Genomic DNA, 10,380 nt, shown 5'->3' on the forward strand with positions numbered 1-10,380 from the left:
TATACAGCACCTTTAACATAGTAAAATGTCTCAAGGCGTTTCACAGGAGTGATTTTCAAACAAAATCTGATACCGAGCCACATAAGGAGATATTAGGACAGGTGACCAAAAGCTTGGTCAAAGAGGTAAGTTTTAATGAGCATCTTAAAGGAGCAGAATGAGGTAGAGAGGCGGAGAGGTTTAGGGAGGGAATTCCAGAGATTAGGGCCTAGGCAGCTGAAGGCGCGGCTGCCAATAGTGGAGCGATTAAAATTGGGGATGCACAGAGGCAAGAATTGGAGAAGTGCAGAGATCTCAGAGGGTTGTGGGGCTGGAGAAGGTCACAGAGATAAGGAGGGGTGAGGCCATGGAGGGATTTGAAAACAAGGATGATAATTTTAAAATCGAGGCATTCCCAGACTGAGAGCCAATGTAGGTCAACGAGCACAGTGGTGATGGGTGAATGGGACTTGTGCGAGTTAGGATATGGGCAGCAGAGTTTTGGATGAGCTCAAGTTTATGGAGAATCATAGAAGTTACAACATGGAAACAGGCTCTTCGGCCCAACATGTCCATGTCGCCCAGTTTATACCACTAAGCTAGTCCCAATTTCCTGCACTTGGCCCATATCCCTCTATACCCATCTTACCCATGTAACTGTCCAAATGCTTTTTAAAAGACAAAATTGTACCCGCCTCTACTACTGCCTCTGGCAGCTCGTTCCAGACACTCACCACCCTTTGAGTGAAAAAATTGCCCCTCTGGACCCTTTTGTATCTCTCCCCTCTCACCTTAAATCTATGCCCCCTCGTTATAGACTCCCCTACCTTTGGGAAAAGACTTTGACTATCTACCTTATCTATGTGGAAGGTAGGAGGCTGGCCAGGAGAGCATTGGAATAGTCAAGTCTAGAATTAACAAAGGCATGGATGAGGGTTTCAGCAGCAGATAACCTGAGGTAGGGGCGGAGATGGGCGATGTTATGGAGGTGGAAGTAGGTAGTCTTGGTGATGGAGCGGATATGTGGCCGAAAGCTCATCTCAGGGCCAAATATGATGCCAATATTGCGAAAGGTTTGGTTCAGCCTCAGTGGCCCAGGGAGAGGGATGGAGTCGGTGGCTAGGGAATGGAGTTTGTGGCGGGGACTGAAGACAATGGCTTCAGTCTTCCTAATATTTAGTTGGAGGAAATTTCTGTTCATCCAGTACTGGATGTCAGACAAGCAGTATGACAAGTCAGAGACAGTGGAGAGGTCGAGAGAGGTGGTTGTGAGGTAGAGTTAGGTGTCATCAGCGTACATGTGGAACCTGACGTCGTATTTTTGGATGATGTCCCCATGGGGCAGCATATAGATGAGAAATAGGAGGGGGGCAAGGATAGATCCTTGGGGTCTCCAGAGGTAATGGTGTGGGAGAGGGAACAGAAGCCATTGCAGGTGATTCCCTGGCTACGACTGGATAGGTAAGAATGGAAACAGGCAAGGGCAATTCCACCCAGCTGGACAACAGAGGAGAGGCATTGGAGGAGGATGGTGTGGTCAACCATGTCAAAGGCTGCGGACAGGACCAGAAGGATGCGGAATGATAGTTTACCATGGTCACAGTCACATAGGATGTCATTTGTGACTTTGATAAAGGCTGTTTCAGTAGAGTGGCCGGGGCGGAAACCTGATTGGAGGGATTCAAACATGGCGTTGCGGAAATGATGGGCATGGATTTGGGAGGCTCAAGGAATTTGGAGAGGAAAGGGAGGTTGGAAATGGGGCAGTAATTTGCAAGGATAGAGGGGTCAAGAGTGGATTTTTTGAGGAAGGGGGTCATGACAGCAGATTTGATGGGGAGGGGGATAATACCTGAGGAGAGGGAACTGTTAACAATATTAGCTACCATGGGGGCCAGGAAGGAAAGTTGAGTGGTCAGCAGTTTGGTGGGAATAGGGTCGAGGGTGCAGGAGGTGGGTCTCATGGTTAAGGTAAGCTCAGAGAGGGCATGAGGGGAGACAGGAGAGAAACTAGAGAAAGGTTTGAGTTCAAGGCTAGGGCAGGAGGAACCGTAGGGGAAATTTGGCTTGGTGGGCTGGGGGAAGGGAGAGAAGTGGCAGAGGCAGCTGAACGATCGTCTCAATCTTAGTGACAAAGAAGTCCATGAGCTCCTCGCACTTGTTGCTGGAGGTGTGGGTGGAAGAGGCAGGGGAGAGTGGTTCAAGAAGACGGTTTGTCGTGGAGAAGAGAAGCCAGGGGTTATCTTTGTATTCCAGGATGATCCGGAGGAGAGCAAGACCCGATAACGCTATATGTGGTCCAGCCAGATCTGGCGACGAATGGCTAAAACCAGTTGTCTGCTATAAACGTTCAAGTCTGCATCCCTTGGACTTAAGGGAGCGGAGATGAGGGCCGTACTAGGACGACTGACCAGTGTAAGAGAGAATAATGGTTTTAATGGAGACAAGGGCAACAAAGGTGGAGGTGAGGGTGTGATTGAGCAGGTCGGTAGCTGCAGAAATGTCATGGTGAATGGAGGGCCAAAGGCTAGACAGTTGGGAATTGGAAAGTGCAGTTGTAAGTGAATTGGGGGAAGAGTTTTTTCCAGGGCCGAACACAGAACAAAAGATTTTTGGGTTCCCTTTTATGTTACCCTCTAATCTTCTCTCATACTCTCTCTTTGCCCTTCTTATATCCTTTTTCAATTTCCCCCTGCACTCTCTGTATTCTGCCTGGTTTTCTACTGAATTCTGTAAATGACATTTTTCTGTTTTATTTTAATCTCTATTTCCTTTGTCATATAGGGAGCTCTAGCTTAGGATGCCCCATCTTCCCTCCTTATGAGAATATGCTTGCTTTGTACCCGAACTATCTCCACCTTGAAGACCTGCCATTGCTGCTCATTTACTGTTTTCCTGGCCAATCTTTGTTTCCAGTCCATCTGTGCTAGATCCCTTCTCAAATCACTGAAACTGGCTCTCTTCCACTTTGGTATTTTCACCGTTGATTTTTCTTTGTCCCTTTCCATAACTACTTTAAACCTAATTATTATGGCCCGTAAATTGCTCCGAGCGGCATTCGCCATTCCATAGATTTATACTCACACACAAACTTAGTGCAGGCCTTTGTGCGGCAACTTCCTTGAATGGTGAGCCGAAAACAGTCCAGCGTTAACTCCTGGGAATGTAGGACCCGTGGGAGAGGCGAAAGGATCAATCTCTCCTCTCAACCAAACAGATTGTAGTATCCATGACAAGCCGTGAAGAGTCAAAACCATGAAGTGCAAGCTACAACAGTAAAATCAATGTAAAAAAAAGTTAGAGACAGCGAAATAAAGAGAGGGTAAGATTAAAAGACTGAGCTAAAAGAGATAAAAGGATAAAGTAAAAAAAAGTTTAAAATTTTTTAATAGAATCATAGAATCATTACAGCACAGAAGAAGGCCATTTGGCCAATCGAGTCTGGTAAGAGAAATCCAGTTAGTCCCATTCCCCCACTCATTCCCCGTAGCCCTGCAAATTTTTTCCCTTCAAATATTTATCCAATTCCTTTTTGAAAGCCACCACCCTTTCAGGCAGTGCATTCCAGATCATAATTACTCACTGCATAAAAATGTTTTTCCTCATGTCGCCTTTGGTTCATTTGCCAATTGCCTTAAATCTGTGTCCTCTGGTTCTCGACCCTTCCACCAATGGGAACAGTTTCTCTTTATTTACTTTATCTAAACCTGTCTAAACCTGTCATGATTTTGAACACTTCTATCAAATCTCCTCTCAACCTTCTTTGCTCTAAGGAGAACATCCCCAGCTTCTCCAGTCTATCCACGTAACTGAAGTCCCTTATCCCTGGAACCATTCTCGTAAATCTTTTCTGCACCCTCTCTAAAGCTTCACATCCTTCCTAAAGTGCGGTGCCCAGAATTGGACACAATACTCCAGTTGTGGCCAAACCAGTGTTTTATAAAGGTTCAAAATAATTTCCTTGCTTTTGTACTCTATGCCTCTATTTATAAAGCCCAGGATCCCACAAGCTTTTTTAACTGCTTTCTCAACCACTCCTGCCACCTTTGAAGATTTGTGCACATATACCCCTCTGTTCCTGCACCCCCTTTAGAATTGTACCATTTAGTTTATATTGCCTCTCCTCATTCTTCCTGCCAAAATGTATCTCTTCACACTTCTCTGCATTAAATTTCATCTGCCTTGTGTCCACCCATTCCACCAGCCTGTCTCTATGTCCTCTTGAAGTCTATTACTATCCTCCTCACTGTCCACTACGCTTCCAAGTTTTGAGCCATCTGCAAATTTTGAAATTAATTAATTTTTTTTTAAGTGTCCAAAAACTACTAAGATTAGAAGTAATGACACTCCACATTTTCAAAAGTTAATTTTTAGTTCCAGAAAGGTTGTTTTGCAGTCATTAATACCTGCCACACTGTTAAAACTTAGTTTAGAACTAAAAAACTCAGCGTAGCAATTTTGTAGCGCGATTAATTCATTTCCAGCTGGGAAGTGCAGCAAATTGGCACTGGTCCATTGATTGCAGCCATGAGGTCCCTTTAAGGCGAAGCTGACAGATCACCAGTGAACCAGGAACAGCAAGTTCTGGATTTCCGCGTTTGACAGCGCATGTGCAGTCGCCGAAACTTGCTCTTCAATTTCACCATTAATAACGGTGAGCACTGTTAGGCTAATCGTTACTTTAAAAGCAATTTCCGGCCCATTATGGTCACTATGACCCAGATGTTCTCCCACTGAAACACACTCCACTTGCCCTACTTCATTCCCCAGAACTAGATCCAGCTCTGCTTCCTTCCTAGTTGGGCTGGAAACATACTGATTAAGAAAGTTCTCCTGTACACATTTTAGGAATTCTTCACCCTCCTTGCCCTTTATTCTTTTTTTTCCCAGTTCATAATAGGATAATTGAAGTCCCCTACTATTACTGCTCAATTATTTTTACATTTCGCTGAAATTTGCCAACAGATTTGCTCCTCTATCTCCTTCTCACTATTTGGGGGTCTGTAGTAAACACCCAGCAATGTAACAGCTCCCTCTCTGTTCCTTAACTCTAACCAAATAGATTCAGACTTTGAACCTTCTAGTATATCATCCTTCTGTAGAACTGTAATATTATCCTTGATCAATACTGCCACCTCCTGTCTTTTTTCCTTCCCTATCCCTCCTGAATACATTGTCGCCAGGAATGTTTAGTTCCCATTCCTGCCCATGTTTAAGCCAGGTCTCCATAATAGCCACTATATCATAACTCAATATAGCAACTTGCGCCTGTAGCTCGTCAACCTTATTTGTAACACTCCTCGCATTAACGCACATATATTCCAACACCATGCTAGTCGGCTTTGCTTTTTTCCTCCATCTAATAATATGAATGGATTCAGGAGACAGATGGATAGATTTTATAGAGTAAGACAAGAAAGTGAGGTCCAGATTACCCATTAGGAGGGTTTCCTTGGAACATAAGAAGGAACATAAAAACATAGGAACAGGAGTAGGCCATTCAGCCCCTCGAGCCTGTCCTGCCATTGAATTAGATCATGGCTGATCTGTATCTTAACTCCATCTACCTGCTTTGGTTCCGTAACCCTTAATACCCTTGCCTAACAAAAATCTATCAATCTCACTTTTGAAATTTTCAATTGATCTAGCCTCAACAGCTTTTTGGGGGGAGAGTTCCAGATTTCTACTATCCTTTGTGTGAAGAAGTGCTTCCTGACATCACCCCTGAATAGCCGAGCTCTAATTTGAAGATTATGCCCCCTTGTTCTGGACTCCCCCACCAGAGGAAATAGTTTCTTCAAAAGTGCTTCATTGGCTGTAAAGCACTTTGGGAGTCCTGAGGTTGTGAAAGGCACTATCTAAAGGAAAGTCTTTCTTTTTTCTTTTAACTAAAATTAACATAAAGGTATGCTTCATGTAATTTATTTGTTCTATTCTTCCAAAATGTCTAGCAAGAGTATAATCACTGTCGAATGTTTTCCTATGTTAAAAGCTATATAAATGTAAGTTGTTGAAGAGTATAATTGAAGGGGTCCCAATGGAATGATGTAAGTCATCTGGGCTCCAGTTCTTCAGTTAAACAACGATGAACAAAGCCTTTCAATGACATCCCCTTAGAATGAGTTTACTTACTTTCCTAACAATCTACAGTTTCTAAAACCCAAGCTTGTGTTCACCTAGTCGCTGCTTCTTGGCGTAGCTTGTTTTAACCACTACTCTTGTCTTAGCCACTACTTGTTTCAATGTCCTGAACCATGTCCTTGGCCTTTAACCTAGTTTCCTCAATTAAAAAAAATCAATGGTATCAGTGTGGTTAATCTATTTTTACAGCATTTACGAAATGTATATTGTGTTATTGTATTTTTTTTAGGGGGTGGGGGAGGATTGAGAATGAGGAAGAAACCCTGTTCATTAAAGTCTTTTAGATATGAGGAAAAGGATGAATGGGAATTTTAGTCCATTTTCTGTACTGCTGAATGGCCCATTAAACAGCAAACTGATATAAGATTTTAAAATATTTCTTCACTGTGTAACACAGCTACATAAACAACCTGACACATATACCCCTAGGCATATTGGGGGCGAAATTGGCCCATGTAGCGCCCATTCCGGTGTGAAGTGCACAGGACATCATCTTGATAAAGGTTGTTTGCGCACACACCTAACGGCCGCCGGCAGTATGTAGAATAGGGAGATTATGAGGTAAATCAGTGTGCAACGCTGATTTGAAGCAGCCAACAGCATTTTGGACCTTCTCACTCCAGTCTTAACCTCGCACAGCTGAACAGGACTTAAAAGGCATGAAAGACCCCCCCCACCCCCAACCTGTGTTATTTAAAGGGATCATGCAGGAGTTAAATGGTTGGTTGCTAGATTAGTTATTCTGACTGCTGATACAATTGTATGTGTTTTTGGAAGTTTCCTATCCTTGGGAAAATTTGCAATATTATATAGAGAGTGGTTTGGCTGGTCTTGCAGTACTGTTAGTGACATTTAAAATAGTGTGCTGACCATAGCTGCTTCCAGATATGGGTGGCCTGCTAGAGCTTCCTCTGGGAATTGAACATGACTGGGAGCATGCAGAGAGGCCACGCAGAGAGGGACAAGCTGCCGGAAGAGGGAGCAGGAGGAGGAGGAGGAAGTGAAGGATGAAGCAAGGAAGCAACAAGGTAAACAGGCCCTGTCTGCCAGGTCGCTGCATGATCAGATGATTAATGAGCGACAACACATGACCATCAAATCATCCTCCTTGTGATTACACATTGCTTCCTCCCTCAGCTCATCGCTGAAATGAAAACCATCAGCAAATACAAATTCATAACCACATTTATAGATTTACACATGAAATGATTCAAACAAACTGATACTATTCACCCTTGTGCAGAGCTTTAGTGCCTGTCGTTCATGTGCCTTTACCTTTTCTAGTGCTCCTACGAGGTGCATCCCCAGGGGCTGGAGTATGGGTGGTGGAAGGCTGCTGATCTGCAATTGAGGAGACTGCAGATGGCCTTGGAGGATGACCTCGAGCAGCTCTGGGCCAGGCAGGCCAGGCCTCAGACTGCACCATGTCGGCCTGGGCTGCAGCAGTCTGGCCTGGCTGGCTGACAGGCAACAGCAAGGGCACTGGTGGAGTGGCAGGGGAGCAGAAATGCTGGCGTCCTAAAAGAAGACAGCAGGTTCCTCTTCCATGGCGTCATTGCCACTCGCAAGGGGCGGCACCTCAGCAATCCGGGTGATCTGCTGGAGAACAGATTGCTGGATTACTGTGACGCCCTGGAAGCCCCGTTCCACAGTGGAACCCAGAGCCACGATAACTGCATTCTGAGCTTCCAAGGCAGCAGTCAGACCTTGGATGGCAGATGTTTGTGCTGCAATGGAAGCTGTGACATCGGTCAGCGGACGCTGTATCATTGTGGGTGCTGATGGAGGTGACCACCCATTCCATGTGAGAAAGGATGGGCTCCAAGCACTGCGCAAAGCCCTATGCCAAGTTGGAGCTGGACTCCTCCATGCCCCTTGACATTGTGCTCAGGCTTTCTGGCAGGCAATCCAGTGCACCAAGCATTTGGTGGTTTACGTTCATCAGCCTTCTTCTGTAGTCTGGTCCATCGAAGTCACCATCTGACTCCTCTGCAGCAGGACTAGTGAGCGATCTTGCCCTCTGGCAAGCTGGCACCTGTGGTATCCGTTCCCCTGCCCCGGCTTCTGCGCACTTGTGCCTGGTGTCTCAGCATGTGCAGATCCCACCTCTATCCTAGCCTCTAAAGTACGTGCAGTGTCAGTATCTGAGCTGGTGGCTGCGAGTGTAAGATCGAGTGACGGTGTGTTTTCATCATCACTGTCTTCTTCCTCTGCCTCCTCTGCTGGTGCCGGTTCCAGTTCATGGGTATCTGAAATGACAAAGGGAGACAGGTTGTGTTGTGGTGCGGGGAAAGGAGAAAGTTAAGAAGTGGTGACACCATCTGCAGCACACGAGTCAGAAAAGATTGTGGGCTGAGGGAGAAGTGGGAAGCCAGAAGGAGGATTGGGTATGCAAAGACCCTCATCATCGATACCTCCAGCACCACCAGTGGCCACGGCCTCAGCGATGGCCCATCCAATGATGGACAGCACTGTCTCCTCCATGGGGGTGAGGACGCGTAGGTGTGCCTGTCCTCCCCCAAATATTTCCTGCTGCCTAGTGTTGTGCGCCACCTTCTCCTGCAAGAAGGAGAGAAGTGTGTTAATGAGTGTCCTGCAAGATGTTTGGGTGATGTGGCTGTCATGGTTGAATAGCTACCAGTGTGTGTGACCTGTAAGTTGTGGGTGTGCGGCTTGCAAGAGTGGTAATGTGTGAGGGTGAGAGGAAGCATCTGATTCGCAGGGTTGCATACTGATTGAAAGAATTTGCTGGTATTTGGGTGTAACGTGTGAAGCAGTGGATGTGGCTAGTGATGCAGTTGGTAGGAGATGCCACGTGACAGTTGAACTCACTCACTTTGACCTCTCATGTCAAATCATTGAACTTCTTCCTGCACTGCATCCATGTTCATGGTGCCTAGCTCCTGCCATTTGCCTCGTCTGCCACAGCCTCCCACTGCCTCTTTAGGATATGTCTGGAGGGCCTCCTGCCCTCCTGCGGATATGGGATGGCCCTCCAATTGTCCACCTCTTCCATCAAAGCCTCTGGTGCACTGTCTGAGATCCTTGCTGCACGCTCTCTCCCGGGTGTAGCCATTCTTCAACATCTTCCAGTACTTCCCAAAGGACTTCCTGCAGCCACAGTGCACCTCCCCTTTAAGAGGTGCAAGTTCCCTATAGGTAGAGCTAGCCACTCCTTACATCAGGACCCCCTACTGATGCGTGCAGCCAATCAACAGTGCAGGTAGCACGCACTACACCCCCTGTCACCCACCTACCACAACATTTTCAATCAGTACGCAACCCTGTGAATCGCTACGACTGGGCGCAGGTTAATCATGCATCGCAATCCCAGCACCTGTTTTCGGGGGTTATCCAATATAACCCCCATTGTACGGTTATCTGATTTTTCTCAATTGTTTTCCAATTTTTCATGTAATCGCACAAATCAGCATCTAAATTTGTCAAAAAAGCTGTCACAGGTGGGATCCTATGCATTGAAAATAAGCTAAGACATTTTCTATATAGCAGCATACCTGGCCTCTGCATCGAATGTGTACCTTTATTGCAGGTCATCTAAGAATTTTTCGAGATGTCAGAGCATTGGCTTTCTGAGTAGGTAAGGCCACAATGTGGTAGGCAATCGAGCGCAGCTTTTTTGCAATTCCTATGTGCTTCCAGTGTAGTGGTTTATTTTAATGATAGTAGAAAAATTATGTAAGATTATTGTCAAAAGCCGGAAAGATAATTAAGTTTAATTTTCTGTTTCTCGCAAATGGAAGACAGTATTTGGAAAATAGAAGGGGTGTACTAATCAAAACTTGGATCAGATAGGCTTGTGCAATGCACTGATACTCCCATATGCTGTGCCATAGTGATCTGCTTGAGATTCTCACACAGTAAGGTCCAAATTCAGATTTATGAGAGGGAGATGCCAATCAAAGATTAGGCATGACCCCAAATGAAGGAGGGAGTAAAAATTTTAACAAAAGTTACTTTTGTGCCCCTCCAAGTGGACGGTTACAGAGCAGCATAGGTGACAAAGGCCTGGAGCTAGGGGGTGGCAGTAATGATCAAAGAAACTATTACAGCACTGGAAAGGAATGATGTAGTTGAGGGATCAAAGACAGAACCTATTTGGTTGGAATTAAGGAACAACAGAGGAGCTATTACGCTAATGGGTGTATACTATAGGCCACCAAATAGTGGGAAGGAGATAGAGGTGCAAATTTGCAGGCAAATTACAGAAAGATACAAAAACTATAGAGTAGTGATAATGGG

This window comes from Heptranchias perlo, chromosome 1 (assembly GCF_035084215.1).
Source record: "Heptranchias perlo isolate sHepPer1 chromosome 1, sHepPer1.hap1, whole genome shotgun sequence".
Lineage (NCBI taxonomy): Eukaryota > Metazoa > Chordata > Chondrichthyes > Hexanchiformes > Hexanchidae > Heptranchias > Heptranchias perlo.